General features: G+C 38.0%; 1 long non-coding RNA gene across 1 annotated transcript; it reads right to left on the reverse strand.

Annotated features, from left to right (window-relative positions):
- Positions 1–14,233: 14,233 nt before the first annotated feature.
- Positions 14,234–17,340, reverse strand: LOC115027781 (uncharacterized). The gene is made up of 3 exons (XR_003834399.1): positions 17,244–17,340; positions 16,887–16,974; positions 14,234–14,401 (listed from the first exon to the last, which is right to left on the reverse strand). It is a non-coding gene; the product is annotated as an uncharacterized LOC115027781 (long non-coding RNA).
- Between the last annotated feature and the right edge of the window lie 3,571 nt (positions 17,341–20,911).

Below are 20,911 nucleotides of genomic sequence, written 5' to 3' on the forward strand. Positions count from 1 at the left end.
ACATTTTTTACATTCATTCAAATATTGCTTAATCCTGATATGTGCACAGACGTGTGTGACGTCACCTTTTTGCACTGAGGCGCGCAGACAAAAACACATTGTATAAAAATGTGGAAGTGTTGGATAAACACTTTGGAAGGAGATTTTGTTTCAGTGTTCCCCCCCCCCCCATCACTCATTGTAAAGAAACTGATTGAAAAAAGGTTCTAACCTCCAGGTCTGAAAAGTGAAGGAAATACAGAAGTGCCTTAAACTTGCATTCTTTCAAATGGTCAGCAGGGGGCCGATTGTATAGAAGTCTATGAAAAAGATTACCCTATTTCTTACTTAATTTATTGCCTCAGTAAACGTTTTTTCTAATATGTTTAAGGTCTCAAGGTTTCAAGTCTTCTTCAACACAGCAAGATGTTCATTTAGTAAATGATTGTCCTATTTAGGTAAAAAAAGGCGATAAAGCAGAGTATGCTTTAGTTCGGGGCTACCTTGTGATTGACAGGTCACTAATGCAGTTCTTTTTTAAGTTTGGTTGTTCTCTGGGTTCTCGTATTACAACTTTAACCATTTCATTGTTTTCATTTCATGATAGTTAATTGTAACATTTATTTAGGATTAAATGCATTTGTGGCTTGGTAAACCGGAGAGTTTTGTATTAAATCAGCGTTGCTTTTGGTCTTTTAATGTAGTTTGTTGACAATAGATAGATGATTATAGAAAGAGCACAGCCTTATCCTTTAGATGTGGAATGTGTTTTTTTATATAGTATACAGATCATTTGGCTCAGAGTATTACTGCACTTTAATATCTTGACATTCTTTAAAGTTTTGACTTTAAGTAGACATACAGGAAATGTAACTATAGGGATTAGGGATAGGAATAGGGATTCTTTGCACGGATTATGGAAATAGGAACAGACCATAGCACCCATCTGTCTCCCGTCAGGGATCACCTCTTTAGCTCAAGTGTCATCTGCAGTTTGCCATCCCAGTGCAGGTATTACCAACACACTTTTGAATGGCACCTGCTAACAGATCCTGCTGTTATCTGCACAGAGATAACACTGTGAGAGAAGTGACAATGCCCTGGGACTCGCCTGTCAACTCAAGAAACATCAAAGGTCCTAACACCTGTCTGCGGCTCTCTAGCCGTGACAGAACGCAACCCTGTAGGAAAGGAGGAGGCGGAGATTAAACAAGCGCACTTTGATTTACATATAAAAAAAGGAAGGAAACCAATTATTACCTTTTATATGTGGGTGGATGTCACCTCTAAATTACCTCAACATCATCACATTAAAGAAGTCAATTTTTGTTAAAAAAAAACAGTTATGTATTTTTGATGTGATGTTTAGTGAGAGCAAGTGCCTTTGTTTGTGCCAGCTCTTTAAAGGAAACTCGGCGTGTCGTTTTTCTTGCTTGGTGGACAAAAGGATCCGAGGAACAAAAGTACTTCAGCAGCTTGTCAGATTCACCTGTGTAGCACAAACCACTCCTGCTGGGACAGACTGAGAGCTGTAAATTGAGAGTGATACTTCACTTTGCACAGCCCCAGGAAGCAGGAGTGGCATCTTTTATTGTGGCCTGCAACGTGTGGGTGACTGGGTTATTGCTGCGTGCATGCAGACGCAATAAATTAGTGGTTATTTTATTGTTTATGTGTTTTTGTATATTGTTTTTTCATGCACTGGTCAAGTGGAGAGAAAACTTCCAAAATACACATTTAGGTGTTTATGTTACGAACTTTGTCTATTTGTGTCCGTAAGTTTCTCTGAAATGCACCAAAACTCAGTATTCGATCATTTCTCATTTGCATGTTAAACATAACATATCAGAAAATGTGTATTACAACAATATATTGTCTTACTAAAAGTAATCAACTGGGGAACTTTCATGCTGAAATCTTTTAATATTCAGCTGTAGTGCCTTGCTGATGTATGGAATTGTACAATATATACTGTAGCTTTAAAGGCTCAAAATAAGTTTTTTGTCATACTCTGAGCCAGACATCTCCACTTCAGTAAGTAATGAAGGCAATAGCACACTAATTAGCAGCTTTTCAGAAGCTCAGGCTGATCCTCGTCTATTAAAGCAATCAACGCTGAAGTGACAGTTTCTGGTTTATTCAGTTATATTATCAACATAATAAACATGTTTTTCAAAACAGTTGTATAATTGGGGCATGTAAAATATTTTGAGCTTCAAAACTTAAAGCTGCACTAATCAACATTTGTATATGAAAAATGGGCAATGTGACAGTGTGTAATGTGAAAGTGGTCGTCCGTAGTGATGAATCCAGATTTACAAGACTGCAGTGCCCCTCATCTCTTTTTCTTCTCTCACCACTCTCATCCACATTTCAATCCACAATCTGATACTTCCTTCAGGGGTTAGACTAAAACAGAGCAACAAGGAGAGGGAATATTGGACCTTAATTCCTTCAGGTGGCGAGAAAAATAACAGTTTTTAAATGAACGCTAATGTTTCTGTGTCTGCTGCAAGTGTGTAAACAAGCAACTGTTACTAAGCAAGTCTGTTTAAACATGGCTAAACATACGGCTTGATGAAAAGTTGTCTTTTTTAATATGCATATCAATAGTCTTTAAAAAAAAAAGCTTAGGCCAAAATTGGACTTTTTCCTTTTTCATTTATAAAATAAGAACATTATGCAAAGCTCTTTGATATCTGTATTAGACTGCGGTGATGTGATTTACATGCATGCAACTTCATCCCTATTTAAAAAACTGGATTCTGCATATCACGCTGCATATTGTTTTGTAACAAATGTAGGCTCACACACACTCACCATTGCCTTTTATAATAATCGCTACAGTACTAGATCTTCTTATCTGATTTTGTTAAATGTCCCTAGGGAGCGCTCTGAGATTGGTAAGACTGCCTTTTCTTTCTGTGCACCCTGCGCATGAAATTGTTTTCTTATTATTATTATTATAGCCGTAGAAGTATTCCCTTCTTTAATTATATTCAAAGGTCTTTTACAAACTGCTTTGATGGAATCATGATGCTGTTTTACGTAACCCTTGACTATGTATGTATGCACCACATGTATTAATGTATGGTACATTAAATGACCATGAGTTGGCAATAGTTGCTGTTGGGGAAAAAGATGTAGAACTTGGAGCTTGAATGTCGAATCAAAACAGCAATCTTCTAGTTAAATCGATATATTTATTAACGTGATAAGTCAAACATAGAAAATACTTCTCAGCTGAGAACACTAATCACATCCCCATTTCCACAGACTGAGTCTCTAAATACACACAGGTTGCTGTCTGACAGTGTACAAAAAGTTGTAAACATCTCATCTAATACATGGAGAAGGCGTTGTCCTTCTCCTCATTGGTTCCCGTTGGCGCCATCCTGCTCCTCCGTCAGCAGAGTCAGGAAGTGATGGTTGTTGACCTGTTCTCTTAAAGGGGAAGTGTTCCTACTGTGTTTACATTCAATATTGTGCTTGTAATACATTCATAGTGCAGAAAATACATTAATAGTGCATAAATACATATTGATTGAGGTAGACAAATACATATGATAGTCTTTCAAGTGTGGATTAATACAATCAGGAGTAATTTACTTCACATTGCCCAACCAGAAAAAAGCAAGATGGGCAGTCTATTGCTATTCGCATTTACGTCAGATGCAGTCATTTAGAAAGCAGTGACATAAGCTTTGACAGCATGTGTCTTGCCCATCATAATAGGCAACAGCTGTCTAGTCCGCCATTAAAAATGTCTCAGGTTTTTACATCACCTGTCTTGAACAGCTCCTGCTGAAATTTACAGGAATTAATTTTGCAGTGTAAATAATTACTCATGAACACCCACATATAGTCTTTAGTTATTACTCCATGGGATGGAAATGAGTGAATATAAAATGACATAAGGTGAAACCAGATTTCTGAATGCATCAGGAAGAGTAATATACTGTACAGTGTTTTAGGTCTCTTGAGGTTTGTGGATGATGCTTAAACTAATGTGTTCTTCCTGGCATGTATGTGCACAGATAAAAAGTCCAGTGTATTGTGGTACAGTCGTGCTGCTCTGGGCTCTGTATAGATTTAATTTTTTGGCTTTGAGACATAATTAATTCATTGACACTGCACACCTCTGTTCAAATGTGATTTCCATTTTGTACTTAACATGGCTCCCACACAAAACATTTGAACACGCTTTTGGGAAATGGAAAGAAGGACAATCAATCAGTGATCATTTGCTAATGAGTCTCAATGTGAAAGAATAACTTGCTAGGTTTGACCTTTCTAATTTACTGTAAATGGAGGTCCATTTTGCTAATGTGCAGTTGTAAATCTAAAAGTGAACTCATAAAGAAAAACACCCTGGGGTCAGAGACACTTGACCACAGGGTTCCACTTTATCATTTTCACTGTAGTGGTTTTAGAACAGTAAGTTTAGGACTTGTGTCACGGTGGCACCATCAACAGGCGCTTTGCTGTAACCTGATGCCTGCCACTGTGTCTTCCTACTGACTCAGGCCTGCACATAATAATTTTCATAACCTTCATAACATCCTCGACAGTTTGTCAGTTCTGCATCGTCTTGTTTAATTTCATCAGCTTTTTGATTGAGGGAACTTCTAACATTTTGGCTTGTATTTATATGAAGACAAGTCATAAATTACTTCAATGAAACGTATGAACAAAGTGAGGATTGAGTTATACTTCATAACTTCGGCCAAGATGTGTTTAAATAACAATCTGATGTCTGCATATTGACGCAGAATCTGTAGGCAACAGGACAAGATTTTGGTATCGGAAGCATTCTGGTGTCTGTATGTTGTCCAAGTGGTATTGGCCAATCATGTTCGAGCAGGTTTTGGTTTAATTCAGGTAAACAGTCCGTGTGGAGAGCAAAATAGGCAGCGGGCATTGGCGGAAATGTAATCTGGGAACCCATCAGCTATTGTTTTTACAATAATTTTTTTTTGTATTATCTTAAAATCAGCTTGTTTTGCTACATGTGAAACAATCCGGTCGTAGATGTCTCTCAACCTAAATTATCGCATTTCAAGTTGTGAATCCGACTGTTAAAAATGAGAGGCCAGGATATCCACTGGCTATACCAGAACCCCTCAAATATTGCCCCTTGTCCTTGGAAGGTTATCGTCAGACAAACAGCCGATGGGTTCCAAGACTGATAATAACCTAGATTTGAACAGCATACTACACCCTAATTTACCCTTTCAAGAATGATCAGAAACAAAGAACACTTGGGGAGTATACTTTAACTTCAGCTTTACATACATTCATCACAACCTTTTGACATACACATTTGATTACAAATGGTTTGGTGTGAAAACACCACACTGACTTTTTTCTTTCTTCTTACAAACTGCAACAACAGCCCTGCTGGTTTGTGTCGATGCTCCCGAAACACAATTATGTGTTTTCATACTGAGCGTGAGAAGAGAAGATTGATTCCAATCATGAAGGTGTATGGTACATATGAATGCACCATCAGCAGCTAGTTAGCTTAGCATAACAACTGGAAACAGGGAGAACAAGTTAGCCTGCTCTAAAGAAGAACACAATTCACCTATCAGCACCTAGTTAGCGCTCTATATCTTGTTCGTCTAGTAATACTAAAATACAAAAAACAAATAAAGTTTTTACACAAACTAGATCCATCATGCTAGTGGCTGTCGAGGTGCTGATTACCAATGTTGCTATATTGTGACAATCAAAAAGAACGAAGAAAGATCCACATTACAGAAATATTATTTCACATTTAATACAGATATTGTTTCACATTTAATATAGGTCTGTCAAATAGAACAATCAGCAGAGATGTCCTGATTCAATAAAACACTTTCCATAGTTTGCTGAGAAGGACGATGAATTTCTACTCGCTCTAAATGACTACGATCATCAACAATCTGAGGTATTTCACTGTTCATCGCTGTCAAAGTCAGAAAAATATTCAAATGTTTTAACTTTGCTATTGAAATGATTATTTCTCACATGTTTGCTTTGCATGTAAAATGTGAAGTCATTTCTCAATGTCATTTAAAAAATAAATTCAGAACTTGGCAGCCCTCTTGGATTTACTGTACAGACATAAGAATAGCATCGATCATGTCATCAAACCTTCGTCAAGAAAGCAATTAAGTGTATTTCCCATAGTGTCGAACCTTTTCTTGAAGTGGTGCTCAATATTCAGTAATGATCCAGTGCTCATTTTGGATCGGGGTGAAGAGAATACAAAGTTTGGACAATAGCCACTAGCTTTTTTGAAGAGTGTAATTGACCCTGACATTGCCCTCCTCTTGAACTCTGAACAGTCTCTAGATACTTGAGCATTCCACATGGGACAATCGTGCGGCAGGTTTCTTTAAAACCCGCTCAGAAAGTTTTCATATTGCCTTAAATCAACATGGTCCTCCCTGACTAACGCCTCTTTGCATTTCCCAACGGGCATTTTGGGGGTTTATGCTTGAGAATGAAAGCGTACAGCATTTGAAATGTTTAGGGTGTCAGTCTCTTAGTGGCTGAGAATCTTTTCATTCAGTACAGGTACAGCTTTCGCAAGAATGCAAAGACATTTTTTTTGCAACAGTTCAAAGTGAGTGCCAAACAAAGTCCTTAAAAAGTGAAGTGAGTTTTTGTAGCTGCAAATCATGTATTCATACAAGATAAGACAATGTCAACCAAGGTCAAGAAACTCTGGTCTATCTACTATCTACTCAATTTAGGGTAAAGGGCAGTCAGTCTTGATAAGCACTTCATTCTCTCTCAAGCTTTGGACATTTGTTAACACACAATAAATATACTCCTATTTGTCACCTAAAAGTCGTGCAATTTTTCAACTGTGATAACAAAGTGATTGAGCTTTGTAATGGAAATTAGGCAAAAAGAAAATGGCAAGGCTGTTGTACATCTTCAAAGTTTCTGTTTGCAAGTCAGTGTCCTTGTCCTTTCTCTTGAAATAGAGAATTTAAATGTATGGTGATTTTAGATCTGCAATTACATTGTTGTTTTATCATGCTATACCTTTGGGGCACAAGAGGCTTCACAGCAGTGTGAGGCAGTAAGGAGAAGTGAGTAAGAAAACCTTTGTCCAGGATTGCCTGTTCTTCCTGTGTAGGTTTTGAATACAGTTGGGATTATGAACATCCAGGAGTTTGATCAACACTAAAAAAGTGTTTAATTACATGGATTGAAAGTAAACTCCAATTGTATGTGTTGCATGTCGCTGACAGAACCCAGATATTGTTGTATCCCGGAAATCATTTTCAGTCAAAAATGATTGATAAATTGAAGATTTAGAAACCACAGTGAACTGGAGAGTTCAATAAGGCACCCATGAGTGAGCAATGGACAGATCCAAGTATTGTATATGCTTGCCAGATATATTTTAGAACGTTTTAAGTTCTTGCTTATACAGCGCCGCCATAGCCTCCCTTGTATTGTAGTTCAGTTTCCAGTGTTTGCATGCCTCTGTGATCAATAAATCTATAATCTGGTACCAATCACTTTGGACCATTTCCCCGACATTGGGCCTCCTGAATGCGTTCCAGCTCCATAACCGACAAGGTTAAGTCCTCTACCGCAGAGTCAAAGGATACTATATGTAAATATGTAGTGTTATTAGAGTCTAGTTAGTTTTTTGGGACTTCAAAAGAGAACAGACAACTTCAAATCAGTAGCATGTGCAGCCCTTGGAGGTCAGTGATAGTAGCAATAATGTACTCCATAAAATAAAATATCCTCAGGTCAAAGGTCCACTGTGATAGCAATTATCATATGTTCATGTACTTTTATATTTGTCTGTTACGCCCTGGCTTGGCAAGGGAAAAGAGAGTAACATATAACCAGATGTTGATGGTAAAATAAGATATATTTAAATACGGTGAACAATTTGACAAACAATTGCTTTTAACTACACAACAAAGAACAAAAGGAGGGCTCTCAACACAAGAGCAAATAAGGCATCAAAGCCAAACTAACAAAAAATAAACCCCAACTTAAACCAATTCTAAAACAAAACTCGGGGTGAAAACTTGATAACAAAAGAACACATAAAACAGCGCCAGGGCACACTAACGTGCCTAACAGAAAACGCAGCAAACTTCTCAACAATTAACGAGCAAACCTAGTAAACATAGTTCCAACACCTAGGATACAGAACACAGAATTTCAACCGACAATATACGATATACAGAATCTAGTATCCTCACACACAAGTACGAGGCATATGGCTGACAACACCAGCAGCCCCGACTGTCGAGCTGGCTAGGCCTTTGTAGTCACCGGTCTCTCCAGTGCGCCTCGGATTTGGAGAGCCGGAACAGGTGCACACTAATCACGGCCGGTCTTCGCCAAGGTGGGAGGAGAGGACCTGCGTGCTGCCAATCAGGGGCTGGGGATCACACATCCAATCTGCATACCTAATAGGGAAAACAACGGTGCAGACATCCACATAATAGCCCCCACAGATAAATAAGGCCATGGCCGTAACAGTCTGTAACTATGCAAAACATTCACTCGTCCTTAAGCAGAAAACTGCTATGTGTACAAGGATGTTCCCATGCCTGTATTCTGTTATGAACGTGTTTTGTGTATCCAACTGATATCTTATTGTTAGACCAAAAGAACATCTTGCTCAGGACAGATGTCCCGACGGAAAATAATGTTTTGCGAGGTCACCTCATATTGGATATAAGATATATGTTTTCTCTCCGTTGGAGGCACTCTCCTACAGACTGTTTCGTACTCTGTATGACTTGTGACTCTGGGATCTCAGAATAAAGTGTCAAAGACGAACCTGGTTTTCCACAACTTTATTGAACATCTCACCGAGAACTTTATTATAATACAGAAGGATATTCCACAACACCACTTATTAGATTTAATTGATGAGCTTTTGACCACATCTCGATGTCTTCATGCAGTGAATGAATTAGCCCTGGTGTGGAACTTCAGTCACCCGAGGACAAGTGTATGTATATAAGGGAGATTGTAACTACCGTCATGGCTCAAGGGCAGTTTTGAATCGAGAACAGTCACAGTGACAGTGTCGACTAGGGAAGAGGTCAAAGTCATTGGACAGTCGGAGAAAGATCAAGAAGGCCAGTCCCATAAGACATCAAGGACCATCCTCACATGTAAACACATAGAACGTTTGTGTGTGCTGAACGTTGATGGAGTGTCAATACACCTACGGAAGGAAAACCAGCTTGTGCCTCTAATGCTGCAAAGGATTCAACACAACTAGCCTATGAATGACAAAACAAGGTCTGCATTTTACTCTGTGTATCTAAGGCAGAGGGAGAGAGATATGCTAATTTAATGATGCCTTCAAGCTGTTACCCATCTGCCCCCAGCCTCAGCTATAACAATAAGATGTGTAGGTAACAAACATACTTGCTTTGCCAATCCATAATTAATTTGGACAAACACCTGTTGCTGAGCTCCATAAAATACCAATAATGGAGCATTAAATCTAGTTTACCAAGATGAAATTGTTTAAATTACTGGCTGAAATGGCTGTTGAATATAAATATCCAATTTATTTCTCACTTGGAAGAAGTTAACTGGTTGCTTTATGTGAAAAATCCTACAAAATTTACAGGGATCCTTTGTTATACTCACTCCAGTGCATATTTTCTATGTCATTGTGATTTCACTCTTACCAGACGATGGAAACATTTGAAAACACCCTTTAGGTTTGAACCATGCTGCACTCTAATGACCGCTCACAGGAGTGTGTGTGGTCGGTGAACATCTAGGGGATTACAAACTGTTAGTACCCCATCAAGTGTTGTAGTTGCCTAATCTTGACCACAGAGTAATTATCATAGCCATTAATATTTACTTAACCATACTCTTACGTTAGTATGCAAGTGCAGATATTGTAGAAAGTAGAAGTACAAATTAAAAACCAAACAAACGCTGGTTGTGGAATAAAAAGAAAGAAGGGAAAAATGTTTTAATTGCCATTGAATCCTCCAAAATGTACATTAGTCTGCCAATAGTGTTGTCCTGAGGTTACACAACACAAACATATTCAACTTGTTTAAATATGATATTTCTAAAAGTTCTGAATGGATTTGCAATACATTTTGTGAAAATTGTTAGTGACGAGGCAAGACATCCTTTGATGAAGAACCCTTGCGTGAAAATGGCATATTTGTCCAAAACCAAGCAAATATATGCATACTACCAAGTAGACTATATATCGTTGGAATGACACCTCGTATCTCGATATTTTGTCTTTTTTATTAATCAATGTTCAGTTAAAACTATTCAGGGGGCCTGTTTATCAAATGTAGCTCTAATGTTAACATATTAGTAAACTGTAGATGGAAGTGTTTGCTGCGTAGACTAGCGTAGGTAGCTAACATACTGTGATGCGTTCACCGTTCAAATCATTACTGATGAAACATGCATCTTGTCATTCGCTGGTTAAAAAATATTCTAACTCCATTTTAGAGTGATATTGGTAAAATAAAATAATATAATGATACATTTAAGTATCTGACCATATATAAAGAAAATATAGCAACTTTTTGATGCAGTGTTCAAATACACTGATGTCACCCATTGGTTTGTGGTTTTGCCAAGTACAACCTGAACTCTGAACAAGAGTCAAATCTTTTTTTACAATGAACTGAAAACATGAACAACAACCAAATCCAAAAACACTGAGTTAGCAATTACATTACATTACAGGTCCTTTAGCGGACCCTCTTATTGATTTTTAAAGTGATATTTTTGGGCTTTTTCATGCCTTTATGATAGTGGGAAGTGCAGATTGTGAAAGGGGGAGAGAGAGAGAAGGGGAATGACATACAGCAAATGGCCACAGGTCTGTCTCGAACCAGTGGCCGCTGTGGCAAGGACTCAGCCTTTATATATGGGTTGTCTGCGCTACCGGATGACACCCCGGATCCTCTTATTAAGAGTCACTTACAGTGAAGTAACTACAGGGACAGTCTCCCTGGAGCAACTTGGGGTTAAGTACCTTGCTCAGGTGCACAATGATGGCAGCCCTGGTATTGAACCCACTACCATCCGGTGTTCTGTTTGGAAGCAGTACCACTAGACCACTAGGCCATCACCACCCAGCAATCCTTCAATCATATGTCAGCCACGCCCTAAAGCATACCCTGCTTTATCTTTTATTTTACAATAAATGGGACCATAATTTGCAAAATACTGTATTGAAGAAGACTTAAAACTTCCGAATGTGAAAAGCTTTACAGATACCATTTGCTGCTCCCTCTTCTTTGTACAGCATGTTCACACCAGTTAAGCTTTACAATAAGCAAGAATAATGCTGCCCACATTATTGGACTGTTAAAGCATACACTATATGCTGATATAGCATATTTTAGTGTTATCAGTTAGTGAATGTTAAGTGCACAGAGCCTAATAAAACCTACACACCACAGTAATTCAACGGAAATACAGTGTGGTATTAAAAGATAATGAGCGTTAGGTTAGCATTAGCAACAGAAGAAACAGGTTTTTTTATAAAGGCATTAGTATTATATGTATTATGTGCTGCGATCCACTTAAATTAATTTAGAAAGATAAGAAACACATTTATACCTCAGTTTTATTCTATAATAAATAATTAATTATTTAGTTATGTGTTGTGCACAACTGGATTAAAATAACTACCTATTATTATATTATTCTATAACACGTAGGTCCCTTACATTCATTTACAATGCAATCCATGTTAATACAATAATGTATAATTTGTTCTCTTAAAAATTAGAAGTAGGCAGTACTCCGTGATTAGTTTTTCAATGTGAACATGTAGTCCTCTTTTGCAATGCAGTGTGTACAGAAGGGTTTAATCTTTTTTTTTTTTTTTTCAGCCGAAAACTAAAAAAGCAAATAAACCCATGTAGGATTGTATTTATGTTTGTGTAATTTCAGGTCATGCAACACATTAAGTGTGAGATTTCAGTTATTTCAGAGTGACACATTTACATGCTGGGATATTCGCCAGGATCCAATTAGCAGGTATTGCAAATAAAATTAATGACAATGTCAAATGTTGTGACTCAATGAGTCACACAGCGTGCAGATACATACAAATGTGCACATACATCAGACAAGCATACATATTTATATTAAAAGCTTTAAGCCTGGCTCACAGTCTCGCATGACTGCCGGTCTCTAGGCACCCAGACGCAATGCATTGTGGAGCACACCAAGTCAATTATTGCTAATGTACTCTACATCCGGGCATTTCTCGCATACACATAATCAATGTACAATTCAGTATGAACGCACTACATACGCTCTATAATAATTCATACTATAATTGACCATCACACTTATTATGAATAGAATGTTAGTATGCAATTTCAAAACACAGCTTGTATGTGTACTGTATGTGTGTGGTTGTGTGCTCACCTTTTTTTCAGGGCGATACCAGCCATGAACATTTATTTTCTTATGCTAATATAAATTAATTTTGGTGGTTTTATTTCCTTTTATTTGTGTTGGGGGATAAGTGAAGTGAAATTAGTTGGTAATAAAACCATATTTACATTGTCGTTTAATGATATTCAACTGCTTATAGTCCTGGGAATGTGCTACTTAACAGAGAGGAAAGAATTTCATAACTGAATCGTCCACTGAGGAGCGTGTAACTGCATCAGATCCACAGCGGGCATCCCATCTGATCGTTTGTACTCCTCTTGACATTAATGATACGCACCCATCCATTAGATGCATGATGAACCTAAGGATAACAGCATCACATTTCTTATTCCTTTGATTCTCTTGCCACCTCCCATGTGTGTAACACGATTTCAACCGCAGCTCCTCTGGAAAAGGCCAACCAACAACACTTCTACATAAGGTATGTAGTTCTATTAAGATCATGCAAACACCCACAGGATGTGCCTTCAGTCTTGCAGATTTAGCCTGAGGATCATCAACAGGAAGGGAAAGGTATCTGTTATTTTATGCGTACAATCAAAATTCCTCTAATATAACCAGGATTTCTTCTTTTCAGTCCCACGGGAGTCATCTCTGTATTGATTTCCAACTATGGTTTAGGAATAGATTAACAGTCTGCTGTTGATCATAATTTAAACACTTGCACATTGATTTCAGGTCGTCTGCAGCCCGCAGTGCTCGATCAGTGTCACGGACATTGTAGAGTGTGTGACATGTCACCGGTTTCTCTGCCTGCCAGGGGGAAAGAGCGTGGGATAGATATGCTGGCCTCCCCCCAAGACTCTGACCTGGGAAATGTTCCATCATACAGATGGAAAGATATAAATGAACGACATTTGGGGGAGGATTGATTACGACAATTTAGGTCAGAGAGATGAACAATTTCAAAATGATTATTGCTATGTGCAGACGGTGGTGTAAACTTTGGGACTAGCAGATGCACAGATAATATTGCAATATTAATTATACGATTTTGAAATGTAATTTGGAGAGGATGAATGTAATGCACAGGATATTTCAATACAGAGTGAAAGTGATACATCCATTTAAATGTTCCTAACAGCTCTCTCTTATGTTCTTACACTACTGCTTTGGCTAATATTTCATCTTCTTTTCACTGAAGGGATTATATTACAAAAGCAGGAAATGTCCCAGGAAGGTAAAAGCCTTTGATCTGATCGGACAAAACCTGCAGCACATTAAGTGACAGCACAAGGGAATAAGACTCAACCCCTTGAATAGATTTCCAAATCTGTGAAAGTGTATTACTGAGGTAATATTTGCATGAAGTTAGAGAAGGTGCTGCTGAGTGATTCCCCTGGATTTGATCTTTGAGTTCTTTTCAGTGACCTCTTCTCCCAGTTGGAGAAACAATCGACCAATCAGAGCTTTGTAGGCGGGATTAAGAATGTTGACAACATTTTATAAATTGTCCTGAAGAACGTCACAAAACAGCTCTTCACAACTGCTACCGCATCCTTTGTGTCCATTGAAAATAAGACTGATTGAAATCTGATTGCTAAAACCACTTGGTTGTAACTTAACTGCTAAAGTGCAGAGTTATTCTTCTTCTGCCCTTTTTTGGCCATTACAAAACAACTTCAGGTGCAACTCTATCTATGAAAATCAAGAGAGATGCAATCAGATGTGATTTGGCAAACAGCGACAACATGGTCTATGAGAGCTAAATGTAAACAAAGAGCTCCTTTACCGAAGCATTATCCGAATGCAATCCGATCGGCCAAAACACATTGTAATACAAGGTGTAAAGGGGGTAAAAAGTGTATTTATTTGCATTTTAATTTTATCCAGAGACAAGTTAACTTCAAAACAAAGAGGTTAGGGAGCACTTTGGTAGTCGAGTGGTTACAGCCCATTTAACCACTACGTCCCGGTTCGATTCCAGCATTGTGACATTTGTTGCATGTCATATCCCCACCGTCCTCTGCTAAATAAAAGGGGGAAATTAAGTAATTAAAAAAACTGGTTAAACCCTTCATATGGCTTGGGGTGGACATACTGTATACTCAATTGTAGTAAAAACATAAAATAGCAAACCAGAAATGTGACTACTATCTGTATTTATTAGTCCTATCCTGGAATCTGATCACGTCAATGTCCACGATGTTTGATATACTGTTATTAGACATATCATACTGCTGATACCTACTGTACAGTGCTACTACTACTACTACTACTACTACTACTACTACTACTACTACTACTAAGCTTACAAAGTGCCTACCAATACCACAACTGAATTTGCTCTGGCTCTGGTCCACCTATGTTAGTAGAGCTGGCGAGTAGTTGAATGATGAATGGTTCAAATTAACCCACACATCAGAAGATGTTCTCTTCTGTTTTTTCAGACACGATAATTATAACAAATGAAGTCTGGACAGAGTCAGATTCTTTGCTTTTCTTCCACATATGGTGAACAATTAATTCCTAGTGAAGGGCCCAATTCGAAGACAAACGACTCGACTTTACTTTCCTGTACACATAACGCTAATCTTTGCCAAAGAATTAATGTGATGCAAAGAGCTGCTGACTGCAGGATATTTATCTTTGCAGCACAATGTTGAACATAATTTGATTTTGCTCTGTACTTCATGCTATTGTTTCTAATAAAATGCGATCTTATCTGACAGTAAACAAACAGGGCCATGCTGACAAAATATCCATATCACAATAATCTAAGTCATTTATTCTTTGTCAATGGAGATCATGAACATCTGATTATGTTCAAATAATGTCAGCTATGTCATGTTATTGGGGAAGTAAACTCCAGCTAAATTAATATTGATCTGGAAATCCACACACTTTATAGGATTTAACACTAAATTTCATGAGATGAAAGCAGAGTTGATTAAAAACTCAACATTTATAGACCTAATACTATTACAGTCTACAGTGTGTTTCTGTTTTACACATGAATAAATCAGCCGTTACAGAAAACAGAAATGGATTCTGAAAAAACAGAAGGAACACACATTATGCAGTTAATCAGTTAGTTTACCATACAATGTAATATATAAATCTCACAGAGATGCAAAAATGCTTCTGCCACTGTAGAAACGGCCCAACATGCACACAGAGACCAGAGTAATAGATACAGTTTGACTTTTAGTTACAGCTTGGCTGTAATAGCAAATGTGCTTGGTCTTTAGAATGTTAGCATGGTTATTATAGCATTCAACTACAGTTCATCTAATAATTATATAAATTGAGCCAATTCTAAAAAGATAAGGCTGAGTCTGAGAACATGAAAAGTAAAATAAACACTGCGTCCCTGAACACCTCCAATGGCCGATCTCATCACAATCCGGTCTCAATGCGTTTTGGTTGCAGTTACGTCTGTACTTTCATGTGGTCAAGCACTATTGCAGTCCGATCCCCAAAATCATATTTTAATGCAAGGTGTACAGAGGGTATTATAAAGAGATACACTTGTGATAATAAGGGCTTCCTCAGTGCTCTAGGGGGAGAGCACAGTGACCTTGATTTTCACCCAGATGTCAGAAAGATAATGGAACATCCATCAGGACTTCATCTAGTCATTCAGGCTCAGTTTATGCTGCCGCGGCTCTCTCTCTCTTTTGTGGAAGGGTTTCTTCCTCTCACAACTGCCTGTCATAGACGGACATGTGAAGGCTTCTTTCATAAACAAGTTGCTCTTTTGAAGAATTTGACATGGCTTAGCTTTTACTCCTTTCATCCCTGCCAGTGATCTGCAGTGTAGCTCAAAAGGTCTTGGGATTATTTGAATAACATATTCTGCTCTAATTAGTGAGATTCGTTATATAACATTGAATGTGTATCGACAATTAACTCAAGTGATGTTGGGCAGCATGATGTCCCAACACCAAATCGGGGTGCTCAATTTCTCTTGCTTCCAAATATGTAGATAACTCTTTACACCTTTTTGCAATAAATCTCACAAGAGGAAATTCTTACTTCTAAATTTGTACTACAATGTTTAGCTAGTTTTCCTGCCTAACTCAATTGTAGTTCACAGCTTTTTGCTAACGGTTTTGCAACACAACAGTTAGCGAGTTAGCTAACTTTAGTTGGCCTGCTTAACGAAATAGCGTAGCATTCACAATAGTGTAAATTAATCACGATGAATTTTACTTAGTAAACAGAACAACAGAGTATCTTGTAACTTGAAGAAGCATAAATACAAATAATTATAATTAAATAAGTTGTATGTGTTCAACTTTTCACATTGTATTTGGCAGAATCTGAATACACTTTGTTTCATTGTAAATGTAAGTTAAGAACATGAAAGAAGGTGCTGTGTTTTATCGAGGTGATCCGATTTCCTTCCACAGTCCAAAGACATGCAGGTTAGGTTAATATGTGTATCTGAGTTGCCCAAAGATGTGAATATGAGCGTGAATGAATGATTGTCCGCCTCTAAGTGTCTGCACCTTTCCTGTGATTGACTGACGACCTGTCCAGGATGTTCCCCGCCTCTCGCCCAATGTCAGATGGCATTGGCTCCAACTCCATGGGACCCTCAAAAAGATAAGTGGGTACATCTAATGGATAGGTGCGTATAACATACTGTAAACGTTTAAATACAATTCTATATGTATACTGTATATGTGCATGATATAATATTCTAAACACATAACATAAAGTACGAGCAGAATTTTTGTAACCTAATCTGATATACCGGCGTAATGATGCATCATAAATGTTGGCAGGTGATGCTCTGAGTCAGCAGAAAGTGATGTTAGAGTGGAGTGCGTTCCACAGCTGTTGCAATTCATTCTCCAGTTTACCTTACTTCCTCATCTGCAAGCGTCCGGATTCCTCCCTAACCCTTTTAATTGAATGTCAGTCAAAGTGTATGGGATGTATGGGTACGGTAGAGTGGAGTAGAGTGGGAAGTTGATAGGGGGGGGGGGGTCATGGTTTTCATTCCAGCCTTCTAATCAGGGAGAAATTTACACCTGGGAGGCCAGGTGAAAGCAATTAACTTGCTGCTAGGATAGAAAATCAATAGTCTTGATTTCAATCGATTTAGAAACACCGCTTTAACGAACCTATACACTATGTGACAACAATGTGACATTTCACAGTTATACAGGTGTAAATGATACAATTAATGATGAATAAATTCCATTTCCCTGCTTCATTTTCAGGCTCCTGTGTATTGCGAATGCTGGCTGGCTGCCATGGCTTACTGAGACACTTAAATAGAGCTGAGCCATCGTTAATGTTATTAATTACACCTGTGCTTTTCCTACTATGACTATGTGTGTGGGTTAAAAGGCCTATTTCTTGTCACACTGAGATTTATTGGTGTTTGAGTGCTGATTAAATTTAATTTATTTTCCAACTTATTTATTTATTTTCTAATTGTGGTTGAATTACTTAACGGAGGAATTATGCAAAGAATAGTCATTTCCTTGCAAGGAACACAAGTACATGGCATTATAATTAATATGAAGATTTATGTTTTTAATTTAATGTAAAGTGTAATTTAAAGTAGATAACCATAGTGTCAGATAAAGATTTATTTTTTCTTGAATGTAAAAGTAGAAGTACAAAGTACCTCAAAATCTCAAATCAGTACTAAAGAGTACTTATTCACTTTTTATCACTGAAGTCAATCCCTAAACAGCATTTATCCATATGTAAAGAAGTTCAAAAATGTTTTTTTCAAGTCTATGAAAAATGTATTGTGCTTTTAAATATCAAACTAAACCAAAGATCTTATCACTTCACACCCATGTCTTCTTTTTTTTGCTTTTAAAGTACAAGCAGTACTTGTACTAGAATATTAACTAGTACTAGAATATTAACTAGATGTACTGTAGTATACTGTTGCATTCTCCACCCTGATAGTGAAGCATTTATCTGACTGTTTTAAGATTCAAGAAGCAATTAAAAACCAGCAGAGCATGTACATGCAGTGCTTCATATCTGTGGAATAAACTGTGCTCTATGATTAATAAGACAGACACTATTGTGACATTTAAATCCAATCTTAAGACTCATTATTTCTCACTATCTCTTTCATATATGACCAGTCATATGTGTGCACATTATTGCCGTGACCTTGTCCCTATTTAATTGAATGGGTTCCTTGTAACTCATTCGTTTTCATGAACTGTGAAAAACACAAGAACCATATAAACACAAGCTGTATGCATCACTTTGGGATGAAGCAAAACGGACCGTGTCAGAGCTGCTAGTGGTTCCCCTTGAATTTCATTGGGTGTTGCCTTGACAACCACTTACTGTGCCAAGGACCTGGAACATTTTTCCCCCAGTATTGTTTACTGTTTTCCTCATTCTCACATCCTGGCTCATCTGAGATCTTAGGCAGCCCTGGAATTGTCTCATCTCCATGCGTGACACTTGGCACAGGAGCCAAGCACTCTTGGAGGAAATTGGCCCTTTTTCTGACTAGGATGCTGGTTGGTGATTTGAGTTTGCTTCTGCGTCTCTAGTGCCTCAGTCATTTCACTTCTGGGCCTGTATGAAAGCACCAAATCACCTCCCCCTGCCATTCGGTGGAGATGTTGCATGGTGAACTGGTTATGACTCAAGTTTAAGAGCTTGTCTACCGGATGCAGTGATGAGGGTCCAAACTTAAGATATCAGTTTTAAGAAGCCCTATTTTCTCCAGTACATCTGGAAAACAACATTTTATATTTCCCTTCTGATGAGCAGTGGAGAACATATTTATCCTGGAGTGAGTTTCATATTTCAGGTGCAATTGAAAGGGTGGGGGGAGGTTTTCAATGAGGCCTCAAACTGCCTGATAGGGCTGGGTGTTATTGTTTTAAATATAACAGTGCTACGGTTGTACTAGACTTCAGGATCTAGATAGTATCCCTACATAATTCTGCAATAACTCATCTGGCATTGATGATAGAAAGCAGTTTTAATTTGCATCTTGGAGAAGCAGCAAATACTTTACGTGTGTCAGGTTAAACATTAGTGGCCAAATGCTGCTGGTCGAGGGACACATTAATCTGTCAACTCATAAATGCACAAGGGAGGGAACAGAATAGTGAAGAGAATACAAAGTTAATGGACTACATAGATGGTAAATACTGTTTAGGAATGCTGGACCTTTTCAGTCTGCAATGCTACTGTATGCAGAGTCTTTGTTTGCAGATAAGACATTCCTGAAGCCCTAAATATAGAGAAGAGTCATATGGGAGCACCCCAATTTGAATGTAGTCAAAATGTATTACAAAATATAAGGATGTGTTTAGTTACCTTGACACTTCTGCCAACATCCACTTATATTACCTTTGTGGCCTGTATTGCCGTGAAAGCTCCAGGAGTGCTTTATGAGCAGTAAGTCTGGAGATGTTTTGAATTCACAACGATCCAGTTTAGGTCTAGACGACACTCCATCACTTGAAGTGGCAAATTACAAGCACACCTGATGTTTGGATAATATGCAAAACATTCATACATTGGTGCCTTCAAATGAGCTGCGATCACTTTGCATTATTGGTTTTGACTGCACATTTTTTATGAAATTCCATTGTTGCTACTTCCAAGTTTATTATCAGCTGCCATGCCTCCTATGTGTGGATGACAGGTATAGCAGACTACACAGGAAACAGGTATTTTTATCACATCAGTAGCTCACAGTTAACCTTTAAATCTACAGAGAAGCCGATTGCATGTCAACAGAAGGGGGATTGTTAGTATTATAGCTGATTCATATTTCCTTACTCTATAAGCTTTTATTTAATTATTCTTTTTACAATTGCATACAAGTGTTTTACAAGTGTGGAACGCTGAACATTTCTGTTATATTTAGCGAATGAATGTCATTATGATCATGAATAATCACCAGAACACAGCCACATGTGTCTTTTCAGTTGGAAATACATTTAAAGCAGGGAATACTAATTGCAAGGGCATAGAGTAGGAAGGAGTTCATTATATATAATATAGTGCAACCAGAAATTAAAGAGATGTATAGGTAGTCTGCGGCAATTTAACCCCATCGTTACATCATTTTATGGGGTTAGTTACACCACAAGCAGTACAGTCTCCATCAGCTGCTTCATATGAAACTGGAGCTGAGTGGAGGTGGAGGTGGGTTGCATCAATCGGTCCGAAATGAGAAAATGAGTGGCGCACAGAGGTCTAAGCAAAATCGGAATAAGTAAAAAAAAAAGAAAACGTAGAGTAAAGCTCGTCTTCCTCACTGAACTTTCGGTATGAGCTTCATTTCCTTTGGGATCTTAAAGTATTAAATCCGGCTCCTCGGTACAGGATCCTTCAACCTTCAGATGCAGCCAACAAAAAGAAAAAGAATACTCTAGGTAGACATCCCTATAAAGCATGGCAGGAATATTAGGGCTAACATATGCTTACCATATGCCATAGGATTTTTATTCACACCAATGACATGGCTCTAAGGATGAAGCTCGGTAACAATAGTGTGGGTGGGGGGGAAAGAAAGAGGAAA

The sequence above is a fragment of the Cottoperca gobio genome, chromosome 22, assembly GCF_900634415.1.
Source record: "Cottoperca gobio chromosome 22, fCotGob3.1, whole genome shotgun sequence".
NCBI classification, from domain to species: Eukaryota; Metazoa; Chordata; class Actinopteri; order Perciformes; family Bovichtidae; genus Cottoperca; species Cottoperca gobio.